At 38.3% G+C, this 17,309-nt stretch overlaps 1 long non-coding RNA gene across 1 annotated transcript; it reads left to right on the top strand.

Moving 5' to 3' along the window:
• The first annotated feature begins 3,082 nt into the window (after positions 1-3,082).
• On the top strand, positions 3,083-14,686 carry LOC125616529. Its single transcript, XR_007347170.1, has 3 exons — positions 3,083-3,391; positions 6,496-6,890; positions 11,806-14,686. It is a non-coding gene; the product is annotated as an uncharacterized LOC125616529 (long non-coding RNA).
• The last annotated feature ends 2,623 nt before the right edge of the window (positions 14,687-17,309 follow it).

Here is a 17,309-nt window from a genome sequence, read left to right as displayed (position 1 = left end):
TATAAACCGGTCAAAATTATGAAAACAATTGTTGAAAGTTACTCAGCGTAACAAACTTTCATGAAACAGGAATGAAGTCATGTAATGAAACAAACAGTAGTGCTACCCAACATATAAGCAGTCAGTAAGTGGTAGCTAATCATACGATGTTGTTTTTTACACCTGTGAAATGCTCAGGTTACTGGGTTCTGTACTGCCTGTCCGTTTCACTTTTATTTTAGTGTTATATATGTAAAGTGACAATACTGCCTAAGATAAGGACTGAGTTTTGTTGTCCAAGTTCATCTCCATTCATTCATTTTAAAGCCCAGGTTGGGATATCGTGCTGCATTACTGAGAATCTCTTCCCCATTGTTACTGAAAGAAGCTGCACTGTGATTCTTTCAGTAACACTGTGATTCTTTGAGGATGCAAAAGAACAGACCTGTCACACGGACCAGGCAGCCCATGGCATTTCAAACCTCCCCAACCTTTCTCAAGGCCCTTCACCACTGCTTTCTCATTTTTCAGTCTCTGCACACACTCTGCCTCCCTTCCCACTGTTAGGGATGTTCCTGCTGAAGGCCCTTTATTTCATGGAAGCCCTGCATCCTGCCCCAGCCCAACCCTGTAGACTCCAAGCTCAGCAGAAAATTGCCTCCTTGTATTCTGAATTTCACTCTCCTTAGCTGTCTTCCTGTTTGACTAGAAATTTGCTCAAGCCTCTCTACCTTCAAAACCAAAAACGAAACAGCAACAAACTCTCTCCCTTGCCACGATGTCCCTTCTCAGCTCCTATGTTTTTCTCCTTTTTGTGGCTACAAATCTCTAGAAAGAGAAGCTTGCATTTCCATCTGTGACTTCCTTACTTCTCTTGGGCCCACTTCAGTCTGCCTTCTGGCCCCATCTTCCACTCCACTGCTCTTCTTAAGGTCTACAAACACTAAATCAAACTGTTTATATTTGTTTGTTTGTTTGCTTGTTCTACCTTTGTTACATTTAACTTATTTCCAGTATCGACTTTCCCTTCTTCTATTCGATTTCTTTTCAATGCTCTTTGAAGTTTGGTTTTCCACGGTTTTGTTTTGGGGACTCAACTTTTTTCAGTCTATATTCTGCAGGAGAGCTCACCCATTTGTACAGTTTCAACTGCCTCTACCCCTCATGCAGATTAATATTCCTATTTGTATTTCCAGATGCGTCCATTTTCTGAACTCCTATACATCTAATGGCCTACTAGATATATTCATTCAGGTGCTCCATGGGCATCTCAAATGCATAATCTCCAAAACCAAATTCAGGTTTCCCCATAATTTTACTCCTAATGTGTTACATAATAGGGTGGATGATCAAGTCAAATGTCCTGCTCTTTTAATGAAATATACATCTACTACGAACCTACTATATGCAATGGTGGTAGAGCCCAGATTAAAGAAATGATCACTACTCCTAAGGAGCTTGCCCTCCAGGAGGGAGATCTGTGTATTGCTCCATCTTATTTATATTGGAATCTCACTGGATTTGCCTCTTCACTATCTCTTTCTGTGACCTCCTTTCTAATCCCATTCACAGACTTGTTTTAAATAAAATGTTTGACATTGCTGCCCTGAGAAAAAACGTAATAATGAGGTTTCTAAGCCTTCAATGTCTTTGCTTCCAATTTGGTCTAGTACAGAAAAGCTTATTTCCTCCTCTTCCTGCTCTCAGTGGGGTGTCTTCCTTAATCCCCTTTACCCTTCCTTTATGTCCTTATTCTTCCTCAATCTTGATGATTTATGAGTCTCCTATGAAGGAAGCTTACCCTTCAGTGATAGAGCCTCACCCAGAAAGAATTGGAGTTTTCATAATCCCTTTGACTTTGATTGGTATTACTGATACTGTCTTGGTCACTGTTTTTCCTTAGACCCTATCAATCTGTTTTTACCATATAGGATGAATCTCTCCATTTTATTCCTCTATACATACGTGATGCGTTTTGTGATTTGAACAATGGAATTTACTGCTATGGATTCTATTCTCAGGCAGCCACATTATCATTTGTTAACGTATCAACATTTCAGGATCAGATTTTTAGGGATAAATAATTCTATGGGAGTTAAATCTAGAGGCAATGTTTTATAAAATTATGGTGAAGTTTATATACATGCAGAAAGTTAGCTGATGATTCCAGGGTAGATTCCTCACGGTCCCAGGTGCCTTTGGTCACTTGAGTGCCAGCTCAGACTCCCTAGCTCTTCCTGTTATTCCCTTGACTTTCTGTCCTGGGGCCTTCTCCTAATCCTCAGGAGGATGCTCAGCCTACATCAGTGGCCCACAGACATATGTGAGAGAGTTAATCCCCATGGAGTCAACACTGAGTGGTGATAATTCTCCAGGCTTCTGTCTTGCAGAATCTAGCCTTGTCAACGATGGCAGCGAGCTTGAAAGAACACTCATACTGATTTCCCTTCTTCAGTATTTTATTTTTCCAACTCCCTCCTTTTTGATTCCTGAATGCTCCACCAAATAAACCGTTGCTTCAAAGACTGTTTCAGGCTCTGATTTAGCGAGAAATTCAATCAAAGACCCATGCATTTGAAAATGTTATAGATTCACATGACTAATAACTACATGGTTAGGCAGCATTTTCTCCAGTGATCTGTTCTTGGATTGAAAAATCTCCTGATGTCCCTTACCCTTTACCACTTTGAGTTTGGCTCATGGGTAGATGATATTTTCTACCATAAAATCCTTCACTTCCTTTATCCTTGAGCACATTTGTTGAATTGTCTGCCTTACCCCCTGGATCAGTAGCTGTGTGACGACAGGGTTCAATTTTGTTTTATTCATTTCAATATTCTTAACCTTTTGCCTAGAGCAAAATATTACTTGAAATTAATCATAGGAAACCACTATTCATTTCAATATAGGTTCTCAATAAAGGTGTGCTGAATATACAAATCTAAGGAAAATAATATTTAAAATGTCAGGAATTGGTCCTGAGCTGTTCCCACCTCCTGCAGTTCCCACCTCCTGCAGTTCCCTACTCAGAGAAACAGGGCAGACCCAATGTGCCAGGAGTCTCATGGCAGGAAGCCTGTAACTTCTTGTCCTGTGAATGCAGTAGCCACACCCAGAATGTAAGCAAAGCTAGAGGTATTAAAAAAAGAAAAAGAACATGACTATAGATATCATTCTATAAAGTACTTTGCTAGAATCAGCTCATTAATCCTGTCAGCAACCCCACAAGCAGATGCTGTTTTTATTCTCATTTTACAGAGGAGGAAATCAAGATAGAGAGTTCAAGTGGCTTGCTGAGACTCATGTTTCCTGCTGATGGCCATGCCCAGATTCAAGCTCAGTGTAACACCAAACCTCACCCTCCACTGCCCTTGAGAAACAGCAATCCCGGTAAAGGCATTGGCAGGACCAGGTAACTTAAAAGAAATGTTTGTGTGTCTGCCTGTCCTGGTTGGGAAGGAAGTTTCTGAGATATGGCATACCAAACAATTAATAGTTTCATATCTGTGAAAGATTTCCTAGTGCAACTGAGCTCAGTGAGCTGCATATTTTATAAAAAGGACATAATTCTACTGATAATTATTTTTCCTGCAAAGAAATAAGTCATGTTTTTTTTTTTTTTTTTTTGCAAGTATAGAAGGTGAAACTTATTGTCAGAACACTGACATTTACCTCTATAAATTTAAACAGTTCCTGAAGGTCATGGGAAACAAGTGACAAAGAGAATGGTTCTGTTTGAAAATAAAATGATCATATAAAAGCTCCTTTGGAATGCTAACATTCTATTAAAGCGTAACTAACATATTTAAACCATTATTGTGCCATTGTAAATATGCTTTTAGATTTTTATATTACAGACAACTTCCTGAACTCTATTATTTTGCAAAATCAAATCATTATTTTGGTGAAAATAATGATAGGTAGGGTTTGTTGGTAGATGTATCAGCGATTGTCTTGCAACTTGAATGCAGTCATTGGGAGCCCAGGGTTTTTGTAATGAAGACTGTCGATCTAGTCTTTTTGAGACAACCTGTATGATGTTGCCACATTTACATTGTAAACACTTGAACTTATAAATTTCTAGGATAGCTTATTCTGGTGTTTTTAGCTGAACTTCTAATCTTCAAGAGGCCAAGATTCCATGGTAAATGAAAGATGTCAATAGTAAGGGAATGTGCCTTCTTACACATCACTCAGAATGTTTTACCACAGCGTAATATCCTTTTTATTATTGAGGAAGCCAATGATGTCCAAGCTCATCGTAAGGCCCATCTGCAGTTTTCTTCCTTATCTCTCCAGAAACGAGACAGATGATGCAGCATACTCAGGATCCACATTTCCTAAATGTTTAACATTGTACAAGCTAAATGGAACTTTGATTCAATGTGTTAAAAGTCAGCTATTTACAAGGACACATCAATGGTTACTGCAAATAAATAAAGCTGCTAATTGATTATGCATGCTCAAAATACCCTTTTAGAGTGTATCAGAAGTAGAAAGGGCTACCTGGGAGCATTATACCTGGAAGGGAGATTGTACACAAAACTTAGCTCAAGGAGACCATGTTCCTGGGTTCACTCAAATGAGTGAATATGATGAATATTTATTGTGCAGCTATACTGTGCCTATGTCTAAATACAGGCTCCGAATAATTCAGTGGTCATTCAACATGTAATTAAAAGAGTTGCTGTCACATATCAGGCATTGCACTGAGTGTGGGGGACTCAATATAGAGCAATACAGACTCAGTCTTTGCCTCAAGAAGGTACATTTAGAGGGGAGACTACAAACATAAACACGGAGAAGGCTCAGGCCAACTGTTTCCAGGTTTAGGTATCTTCTCTTCCAGACTCTCTTTCCTCTTTTCTCCATCCAACTGTGCACCCAGGAAGTTGATCTGTGAGCACAACATAATGGACTCCTTTTCCCTGTGGCTGTGTGTTGTACTTGTCCAGCAGTGGCCAAAGACTGAAGGTAGAGAATATGTGAGATCGGTTTCTTCCCTACATGGTAGCTGCAGGCTGGCTGAGCCCATCTAAAAAAACCTTACAGCTTCTTTCAACTAGCCCTTTCTGCACTAATTTCTAGTACATGCTTTCTCTTTTGGCCCCTTTCAAACTTTAGGTTGACCTACTGTTATTAGCCTCTAGATACTGCCATGTTCATGTATTTTTCCTCACCCTGCTCACATACCTTAAAAATGGCACCTTTATTCATCTGTCTTTGTTTCCATGCGTGTGTAACATTTGTATCCTGCTGACACTCAGACTGTACAATCCCTAAACTAGCCACTGAAGTAGAGCCTTCTGTTTACCTACAGTAAATCTTTGTAGGGAGAAGTCAGTGCAGTTTTGAGGTTAACTTATAGCACAGCTATGCTTACATAATATGGTCACTAACCCTGCTGAAGCAGGGTGTGAAGGTTTTAAGTACCATTGAGATCTACAGGATCAGAATAGGTCATTTCAAGTAGTATAAATTTCTCTAAATGAAAGTTTTGGAAAAGAATAAAGTATGGAAGTAGGCTACATAATTCAAGGATGCTTCTACATATGACTCTGCTGTATGCTCAGAATTAGGCAAACATGGCTGCTTAAAATGAGAATCTGCAATAAAGATGATCCTTGGCACTAATTCATTAATGGATTAGGTAAATTAGACACTGGATAGGAGATGTTCCTTATTCTGACCCCCTAGGGAGCTTCTGTTACATATACTGAGGGCCCATGGCACTTTCCCTAGTATGCATAGATAAATATTCAGAAATAATTTTTTTCCTTCCCTTTGTATTGTTTTTCTTTAAGTAGAGAGTTGAAGCTTATTGAGATATATAGCAGAGTCATATGTAGAAGTTAGAGTCTTGCCAGAAATTTGGTTTAAGTTATATAATTCAGAAGACTACACAAATCTTCTAACGATTAAAATGAAAGCATCAGATATTGGTTACCTTAGATAGTGGGTTACTATTATTATTATTGATATTATTATTTTTATTTTTCCTCAATTTATAGTTCAGACCCTCACATAAACTGAAGGTACAATAAGTATTTACTGAATGAATGAGCAGAGTAATGATGAAAGGAATATGAATAAAAACCAAAATGAATTCCATTGGCTTTTCTTCAAATTACTTGCAAATTTAATTTTTAGATAAATATATCAGAATTTATCCAGGTAAATGATTATCATTCTTCAAAGGAATCACCTTGTGGGTGAGGTAGGAAGTAAGCAAGACTATTTCAACAATTCTACTTTTATTCAAAGTATTTTACCAAGTACCTTTTTCAGAGGCAGTAATACATTCTCTTAAATAGTGGCAAATCTGAGTCCTTTATAAAATGATTCATTTTTTTTTATTACTGTTAAAGTTATGCAGAGTCAACTTTTGCATGTAGGATGAGCGATCAAACTAGGTTATTTAAACGAGGCATGATTATAAAGTAATGATAACTTTTAACAATGATAAGACTCAAATGTAATCAGAAATAATTGAATTTCAACATGTGGCAATTCCAGATATATTCTGTGCAATACCAGAAACTGTTGAAAATGTCACACAAGAGTTGTCACAGAGGATGAAGAAGAATCAGACTCCAGAGCTTGGCAGATGGACTTAAATCCCTCCTTGGACAGTAATCCACTGCATGGATCTTTGAGGCTATGATTCTATCCACAACAAAGAATGGTGTTGGCTACCTTAGGAGTCTGCTACTAGAGCTGGTCTGTGATCTGTGCCAGATACTCACCATACTCTTTACTTTCACCCTAGAATGATCTTGAAAATAATTTGCAGTTCTCAACTCAGGAATGCACTGAAGGGTATCCACTGTACTTGAGTTTGAAGGAAAAGACACAAGTTGTACAGCTGGAGCCAAGCATGAGGAGACACACAGTGGATAAGTGTTAAAAAGGTAAAAAGATGGCTTCAACCTTATCCTGTGGCTGCAGAAAGCATCCTGTCATCATTCATGCTCTGTATATAGCCATCTCTTGGAAGTGTTTATTTAGAATATGATGGCATTTGGCAAGGAACTAAGATTTGGAGATCCTCCAATAGTTGGCTAATACCTGCCTGGATTCAAGAAGGCATTATGCCAAAGGGAGATTCTTGGAAAAATCATTCCGTTTATTTCTAAAAGACTTTCCACTAAATCTCAGTAGAGTCTCCATGCCATATAATGCTGTGAGAAAGCCTTTATTGTGGCCTATACTCATCAAGACGGCTGGACTCCTTGGTTCCATGTCCGCAGGTCTACACCCTCATCTCAGTTTTCCATTTTAACACTATGCTGGTGGGTCAAATAGGTCCCAAAGAAAAGAAAAGAGAGTATTTGTTTATTTATACTTCTTGTACCAATAATTCAGTAATCTGGCCTAAATTGTTCTTTGAGGCCATCCCTGGAAAGTTACAAATCTTTCATGGAGTAGAAGGGTAGAGATGAGCCCACACACAGTTGTCCCCATGAATCCTGTTTGTGCCAGCTCCCACTGCAAACTTCCTTTTCCAATTGAATCCGTTCAGATTTTCAGTTCCAGCGCAGCCCTTGTTAGCTTTATCATCTCGATGCCCTTTTTATTATCTGTGAGTATTAATCCTTGTATCTGGAAATGGAGATCTCTCACTTCCTGAAGTTTGTTGCAGGGAGGGGGCTGTGTGTGACTCTCATAAAGTGTTAACTCCCCTACAAAGCTTCTTTCAGGCTCATTTGTTACCTCCCATCGGGCACTTTGATCTCAAAGATCTTAAGAAATTTTTGATATACACCAAGGCAAGAAAACTAAAGGGAGAAAACAGAAAAGTCAAAAGAATAAAAGAGAATCAACCAAATAGATATATTCTCAGATAGAAGCAATTATCTTGTCTGTCCAGCAATTCTCATTTCCTTCTTCTGGTCACTTGTTCTGCACCCTTGGGTTTTGTTTTTTTTCACCCTTAATGGTCTAAGAGTGAGCAAAGAAATTCAAAGTGATATACCTTACTGTCTGACTTGAATTGGTTGGTCTGGAAAGTGCTCTTCACTTCAATTGGCCAAATAAGAGATCTCATTGGTTGTTTAATTTCCGGCAGAAGAAACAGCAGGGGTCAGTCATTTTCTGGCTAGGACTTTGAATGATTGAAAATTCCACACCTCCTGTTGGTGGGAAAATCTTTTCTAAGAAAATAAAGCAACATGTGAAGAGAAGATATATAGCACATTCTGGAGACAATGGAATTTCTATTTCTACTTGTATTCTAGGCTATATTTGTTCTTTTTGTGGTTACAAATCATCCATTTTTTGGGGGGGGGCTCAACTAATTTCTTCTCCAGAAAGAAATTTGACTTAGGAAATCATTTAAAAAATAAACACTCCATAAACCATCATTGTAGGGCCAACAGGAAGTGCAAGAATTGCCCACTGGAGATCCTGAAGTTGAACCTTGTTTCAGAGTGGATATTGTCCTTGCCTGGCTCTATTGAGAACTAAATTAGAAAGAATTGAGGTCTGGGGCAAAGGAGAAATTGGAAAGGAGGAGGCCTTCCAAAAGAAGCTGTTGACTCCTATGAGCCAGTCACAGAGTGAGCAACAAAAATAACAGACCAAGTTGAAGTACAGAGTCTTCAACTGCTCATAATCCAATAGAGCAAGCACATCAGAAGTAGTTGTAAGGAACAGGATCTATTTTGCAGATGCTGATACTCAGTTACTAAGAAGCCAGTGCCCCAAAGTAAGGGTGACTATGACTCCACTAGCAGACATGAAGGGTGCTGCGGAAGGGGTGGTGTAGATACGGATAAAAGGTTTTGCCACTCAAGACAATGAGATGAATAAGAGCTTATTACAAAGACAGTGTCTTAATTCTTCATTTGTATCATCTCCTGGTCCAATGTCAATACTTCTAGTTCATGGGTGGGGCTCCCACATTAACAATAACACAAAGCCCAGTGAGGTTACATCCCTATTTTAGAACACAAAGCATGAGAAAAACCAAATTTATACGATCATTATGTTTGAACACTAAAGCATTCTTCACTCTACAAAAGATGTACCACAGCATGTCTCTAATCTAAACAGTAACCTCCTTCCAATATAGCTAAGTATAAGTCAATTTGTGTATAGCCATCCAAGAAATGTCACTTACATGAAGAAAGACAAACCAGTAAGAACAAATAAATTGTCCAAGGTGTTTATCTTGCTGTACATAAGAATTCAAAGGTTGTACACAAATTCACTTCTTTCCAGATACATCCTATTTACTACTTTAATAGTTCTGAGATGTTCTCTGCTTATTTATTCATCCTTACAGTTAAGATGGGAAGGTTGGAGGCTCTTCAGCTGGGTCTTTAGAACTTAACACCCCCAATTAGGTGTTCACTAACACAGTAGCAAGGACTATTGTGCAGAGAAAAGTAACCACAGTCTCTTAGATGAGTTGGTAGAGTCCCTCAGCACAGAAAGCACTTTTCCACTAAGTATTTTACATGAGCCTTATTCCTTTGAAGCTTCTATTATTAGTTTTTTTTCTTTTTAAAAGATGATGAAATGAGACAGGGACATTAAATGACTTGCCGGACATTGTCTATGGGAGTAGTGCATGGAGAGCCAGAATCTATAACCTATTCTTGGGACAATACAGCTACTTCACACCAAAACACCTTATCTGTCCTTGAATGAGCTGTCTGCCATAGCTTGTAAATGACAGTAACAAATTCCTCTTAAGGCAGTTTCCTGTTGTCCAAGCATGATGCTGCATAATGGGCCCAGGATTGAATATTGTCCAGAAATCAAAGCCCCAAATGCATTCAGACAGTTTTTCAATTGCTTGACACCAACCTTTCCTTGGATCTGATCCGGCTGTCAGGTAACCGACAGACATGCCCCCAATTCCTAGCTGGTAAATTAACTACTGCTATTTGTTTGTGCTTAACTAATTTAGCAAAATATGTGTACTCTACAACTAGCTCAACTATATGCTAAACTAGAACATTTGGGTTTTGCTTTGCAGGTATAAGTCAGAGAAGAATTTTTAAATACCAAGTCTGGGGCTGGGATTGTAGCTCGGTGGTAGAGTGCTTGCCTAGCATGTATGAGGCCCTGGGTTCAATCCTCACACCACATAAAGATAAATAAATTAATTAGAGGTATTATGGTAATCTACAGTGCTCTCACTCTCTCTCTCTCTCTCTCTCTCTCTCTATATATATATATATATATATATATATATATTTTTTTTTTTTTTAAATAAAGTCTGTAATTACATACTTATTCTTTTATTGATTTAAAAAATAAATGACAGCGGAATTAATTTTAATTCTTATTACACATATACAGCACAACTTTTCATATCTCTGGTTGTATATAAAGTATGTTGGCACCAATTTGTTTCTTCATACATGTACCTTGGATAATGATGTCTATCACATTCCACCATCCTTGCTAACCCCTGCCCCCTCCTTTTCCCTCCCACCCCTCTACCTTTTTAGAGTTTTTCATCACAACTCTATTTTTGTGTGCCTCTAAAATATATAGTCATTGTTTTTATAATGGTAAATTTGATTTATTGAGCAAATCCCCAAAATAATACAGTTTTTCCAGCTTATCAAAAATATTAGATAAAATTTAGAATGTGTTTATATTTCATACAGGAAAAAAAATGGGAAGTAGAAGAATAGTTGATTAGCTTAATAAATAGCTAAAAAAGAATTTTCTCTAGTCATCAGTTTAATCATATCATTCTTCTTTCCCAACTAGGGAGTTTTAATTTTATGTATTGAAGCAGTTTGTATAAGGGAACAAAAATTGGTAGAGTTAACGCTTTCTCTGAACAGTTTTATATACATATTTATCATCCCAGGATAATAATAAAAGGAAGCATTCAGTCATTTCACACTGGAGAACTGGGGATAGAGCATCTAGCAACCAGTATGTATCTTTAAAATCTGTGCTACCCCCAATCATGGTGACTTTGGTCATTTTTGTAGAGTCTCTTAGTGGGGTATGTTCTATCTCCAGCTAACTGGAATCTGAAAAGATAAAGGCTTTCTGAATACTCTTGTGGCAATAGTTGTTTCCAATTTAGAATCACTATCTATGCAGTTATTTGCTGAGGCCTTTCTCTTCAGTCAAATTATATAAGACATATGACTTCTCACTTAATTTTAGATTTATTTATGGGGCCAACTCACAGCAAGAATTTCATGCTTTGAAAGTCCTCTTGAAATGATTTCTTGTTTTGCTTAATTTACAGTGTTGCAATATGCAGCTAGTTTTTCACATAAATACCATGTTGCCATGATAATCCTTTACATCTTACTTCACCTTACAGTTGGAAAATCTAAGTCTTCCATACATTGTATCATTGTTTCTATGTTACATAATTAAGTCAATTAAACATACCTATGCGTACTTAAAGCATAGGTTGTTATCAAAATTTCCTCACAGACATATGGCCCATCTCAATGGCCTCAGGGAGGGTGTCTCTTAAAGGTAACCAACCGGTGTTGGCACTTTATCTTGTCTGGGAATGAGATTTGTGTGGGTTGGCTCCAAATGTTATTGAAGTTGCCTAGCTACCACATTTAGAGAGAGGAGAAACTGATAGTTTTGACAGCATTCAGCCATGTAGCAATTTACCAGGGCCTCTCTTGACAGCTGGGTCCTAGGGAGTTTTCCATTTTCATCTAGCATGCCTTTAAGTAAGATTGGCTCCGCTGCAAAATGCTAAGGTGGATAGTTCTCTTCTGTTACTCCTGATTCACATCAGCGTTTAGTAGTTTTTAGGCTAACATATAGATCACAAGTAAATTTTAAAAGTACATTTTTTTTAATTTATTTTTATTTTTTTAGCTTTTCTGATGCTCTGATGGAGAACTGTCAGAGGGCACATGAAGCTGGCTCTGAGAGAATGGAGATGCTGAGAGGAGCTTCCTGGAGGAACAGATCGTCAGTGCAGGACACAATGAATATGTTGGCACAGAAAAAATAAAATACCTGGAAGGCGGTTGACTCAAGAAAAAGAACCCAGCATGTTCAAGGGTCTCCAGAAAGCTTAATAAGGCTGACAGAAAGACAACTGTAGAAAGGGACCAAGAAGGAAGTCTGGTTCAATTCATGTAACATCTTAGAAGAAATATTGAAAATTTTTGACTTCATCCTGAAGACAATTGGAAGTTTTTAAAAGACCTTTGTTAGACAGGCTTCATAACCACAATTAGGATTTTAAAGAGATCCTATCTGCTACTCCTGGGAGAGCAGATTGGTGACCTAAGAGAGACAGGAGTCCAGTTGGAAGAATATCATATTTTCATTGTTCTGTAATAGACAGGAGATGAAGCACGCACTAAAACTCCAGGGATGGAGAAGGGGGATTCTAAGAGCATTTTAGAAGCAGAATTGGCAGGATGGGGTGCCTGGTGTACGAGGTCATAAAGGCAGGGAGGGATCAGGATGAATACACATTCTTGCAAATGCATGTAAGGAACAGAGGAGGGGCGAGCATTATTTGGGAAAGCAGAGTTTTAGATGCTTTTGAATTTGAGAAATTCAAACAGAGAGATTCTGATCTCTATGTGAGGACTCGTACATAGATTTGGGCTTGAGAAATGCACAGCAATGGTAAGTAGGAGGATATTAATGATTGCTTAGAAACAGAGTGTGCAGAGGCCGGATGGAGCCCCAGAGAACTCCAGCATTTCACTGCTATTTGGAGGAGTATGACCTAGTAATGAAGATTAGCTTGAGCAGAGTGATAGAAAAGAAAAATCAAATGTAGATGTGTCCGTAATGCCAAAGTAAATGATTGTTTCAAGAAAAAAATGCAGACCCTTTCGAATGGGGCTATGAGATAAAATGAAATGAGGGTTTTAAAGATGATATTAGCATTGTTTGCTTTGGAAAGAACGCTTCTTAGTAATATTTAAGTTATCAGTGACTTGGCAAAAGCTGTTAGTACAATGGTAGGAAGAGATGGCTAAAAGGAGGAAGGGAAGTGAGAAATGATAAATATGGATAATTGTGGAATTTGACAGTAGAAAGTAAAACATTAGTAGAAGTAGAAGAAGAGTGATGTTTGAAGCTGAACATGCATACATACATACACACACACACACACACACACACACACCTGTGCACTTAAAAAGAATAGATGCACATAGTTGGCTGATGATGGGGTAAAGAGAAAACTAAACATGCTTAGTTCCTACTGAGGTTTTCAAAATGAAAGAAAGAATCAGGTATTGGAGTGGAATATTTTTGTAGGTTTTAAGACTAAGAATTGAGGCAAATTTCATCTGTTGACTTCTGTTTTTCTGTGAATTCAGGGGATTACTTGAGGTTTTCTGCTGAGATAGAGCAAAAAGTTTCATAAGCAAAATCTATTATTTCCTACATGTATCTTTCTATGTTCCCATCAACCAAGAGAATCAATACTTCTCTTATATCCCCAGTTCTTCACGGCCAAATCTCAAGGCTCCCCCTATAAGCAGACACCAATGCTAAGCCCTTGTGATGATGGAAGCCATTATTATGTATTTCTCGCTAAAACCTGAGATGGTTTTCTGTTATCATTGTCCATGTTCTCTATCCTGGATGAGCTCTGATTTGCACTAGCTCTTCCTGACTCATGGTTTGGGGCTCATGCAGATCTGGGATGGTTCTATATTTGTGTTCATTGCTCTTGCCTAGTTGCTTTATCTGGTTATGATCATGAGAATTAGGTGAGAAAGAACACCTTTCCCTCTTCATTTCTATATAATATTATCCCCGTTTTTTCTTTTATCTTTTTTTTTTCCTTTGCATCATCTAAAAAGTGTAAGGAGAAGAAAATAAACTTGTGTGGGTAGGCCAATGAGCAAGTAAATCACTTTTGGTGTCTTAGAAATTTTCAGTATATGGTGATTCTACCAACAAATGCCACAATTGCCTTAAACCTATCACTCATATGATAAAAAGGAAAATGTATGATATTTCAATAGTATATCCAAATGGGGACATTTCCCTTCCTTTCTAATAAGTATACTGTGTTCTAATAGAAAGTCCATTATTTCTCATTAATGAGCCAATTAGAAAATTATTGCTGGGTTGCATAGACAAGAGGAACAGTCCTGACCGATAATGGCAGGGAGGAAAACCAGGAAATATCCTCTCTTTTTGTTCCTACTGTTAATCTTAGAATAGTGTTTGTTGTCCATTCAAATTCTTGAGTTTATAATCCATGTTATTTAGTAATTTCAATTACTCACAATAAGAAACATAAGAAACGTATAGCGTAAAGACGCTTTGTAATAGAAGAATTTCAGCTTAGAAATGTTCACAGAATGATATGTTAGAGAAATTACAGTTTTATAACTCCAAATCAGGCAGAAGAGTGGTCTTTGAGAATCATGTTTGCTTATTTCCAGAAATAGGGGATGAATCATGATATATGGAGCAATGTCTACATAGGAAGTATATGGAATTCTTTCCTTTACAAGAATTTACATACTGAAGTATTAATTGCATTAGGAATGGATGCTTAATCTAAAAAATAAACCATTATATGAAACAGAAAAAAATAAAGAAAAAAATTCAAGAAGTGATAGACTATTTCAATAAGGAGATAGAGATCCTGAAGAAAAATGAGTCAGAAATCTTCAAAATGAAGGAATTTATAAACCAAATTAAAAATTCAATGGAAAGCATCACCAACATACTAGACCACTTGACAGATGGAGATTCAGGCAATGAAGACCTTGTCCCTCTCTTGAAAGGTATTCGCTTCTGAGTCTCAGGACTTGGTTTCATGGTAATTGGGTCTCCCTGTGTCTCCAGAGGCTTGGAGGGTAATGCTTCACCCTGGCTAGGGGCAACACTTTACTCTTCACCCAGCCCATCTGTCTTTCTGTGACCCTCCTCCTGCTCCTCACCCACCATGATTCCTCTGGCTGCACCTGGGCCCTCTCCTCTATTTTCTTTAGTCCAGGGAAAGGGAGGTGACTGGGTATCATACATTCTACAGCTTGGAATACCTGTGCAGGACTGGACCTCCATAAATGGGATCCTTGTGAATCTGGTATCTTTGAAGAAGTAGACTGGATGAGCCAATTTAGGTGCCAGTGCCAAGAGATGGGTCATAACTCAAAAGGTAAAGACACATTTGCCAAGATCACTGGGAGAAGAGGTTGAAAATTTACCCTCTCCCTACCAGCATGTGCATATGTCCATGAGAGATGGCACTCTGCTTGGTAAAACTGGGGAATACGTATAGGAAGAAAGCTAAAGAAATTACAATAGAATAGCTATTTTGGATTTGGGACACTGGTGCTGAAGATATACTCTTATTAGAGTAAAATGAGGAAGAGCACATTAGTCACCACATACTCTACATTACAACAATGTATATATGTAGCTGTAAATGAGGAAAATGAGGACACTGCCATCTCTTTATTGTCCTGGCTGATAGCTTCCTTAAATTATGATTGGCACAATATGTTGAAGTCATCCATGGTACCCTGTGTTGGAAGTCCATGGGAGAACTCCAAGACCTTCTGAGGGAGTTACGGTGCTGCAGGCCCTTAATGCAGCAATCTGCACTGGTCCTAATAATGAACCATTCACAGGAGAACTGAAGGACCATTCTCCAAGCATTTATGAGGCAGTATCATGGAAGCCTGGGATCATTCCTGATCTGTTAATTGGCATTTGATTTTTCTCAAGCCACACAGGTTATGGCTGTATGGGATAAACTAAAAAGATGAGAAAGTGAGGTTACAGAGAATATATCTTAGAAGGGGGAGAACTAAAGGGGAAAGAAAATACCAGAGGTCAAATGAGGAAAAGCAAGGACAATATGCCTTTGTGCTGGGAGGGCAACAATGGTCTTTGTTCTTTCACAAGGATATTTGCCTAGTCTACCCTATGTTATAGGATGGTGTTGGCACCTCTGAGCTGGACATAACCTGAATAAGTACCAATGTTTTATTATTGTATTGATGATGTGGTTTTAACATCTGTGTCTTTACTTCACCTGAGCTGAGACTGCAGCTCAAAGAGTGTTGGCAACCTCCAAGACGGACGATGGGGTGTAAACTCCTCCAAGTTGCAAAGACCTGGGGTGTCTCTCAGGTGCTCAGGGGTTATTTGGTTGTGTCCTGCTGTTGCTCATAAAAAGAAAATTTTTCCCAATTCCCAGACACAGACCTTTCTGGATGTTGAGATGTTTTCATCACGGTACTCCATAATTTAGGATTAATGTTAAAGACTTTGTATGTTTTAGTAAAAGGTTGGCCTGCTGGGACTGGAAATTGGAACATCTCAAGTACTTCTCTGAACAAAAGTCATTGTAGAGGAATTACAAGCCTTGGGTATATTAGCCCAAGCACACACCTATAAATATATTTCCCTGCCCTGATGGGTTGAATGGGTCCTTAGGAAATATCAGGGCAATAAATGAGTTCAACTCTGACATCCTTGGAAGAGGCAAAGATAATGAAAGACATTTGGGATCAATCACCACATTGGAACAGACTGTGCTTTCCTTTGGGAAGAGCAACAATGGACTTTGTTCTTCCACATGGTATTTACATAGCTTGATAATAGGTTATGGGATGGCGGACAAAACCATAGGAGCTGCCAGAGGGAACCAATTGAGTCTATTGGCCATGGGAATGGCAAAAGGGCCTCAATGAAGTGGGTTGCTAGTCCATGGGCAAAAAGACTAGACCAAGACATACAAATAGGAAAAAAAACAAACAAACCTACCAGTAGAGAATTTTTCATTGCTGCATGAGTTTCTCATTTCATTATGGTCTATAACTTCATTGTTGTCATACTTTTCTTTGCACAAGGACATCTTGAACAAGAAATATGGTATTGTAAATGTGGTGATGGGACCCAGGCTGGTACTATTCTCACTTAGATTGATCAGGTTGCTTATGTGTTGCTGAATAATCCAATTTCACTCCTGTTGCGTATTACCCTTAGAGCTAAGGTATTTATATAACAGACAAATATCATAATAGATGTGCAGAATAAAATGATTCCTGGTTGTACATTGAGGTGCCTCTGTCCTCCTCTTCTCATCTCCTGTGGCATCTTCAGTCAGCCACGTTAGTGTAGAGGGAGCAAATGTGAAAACTAGAGCCACAGCTGCAGCTCATGGACACAGCTGGATAACTGCCCTATGGAATTGAACATAAATGTATCTTCCTTTAAGGAAACCAAATAGCATGACTTCCATTATATGTGGAAATAAATAACTATGACAAAGCAAAAAAAAAAAAAAAAAAGAGGATCATGTTTGATTTGTCCCAACTCCTCATAGCCTGTGATTTCTGCAGAATCTCAGTGTCAGTCAGAACCTGCTTTTTGGAGTG

This window comes from Marmota marmota, unplaced genomic scaffold, assembly GCF_001458135.2.
Source record: "Marmota marmota marmota unplaced genomic scaffold, marMar, whole genome shotgun sequence".
Classification (NCBI taxonomy): domain Eukaryota; kingdom Metazoa; phylum Chordata; class Mammalia; order Rodentia; family Sciuridae; genus Marmota; species Marmota marmota.
This window is presented reverse-complemented; position numbering and strand designations above follow the sequence as displayed.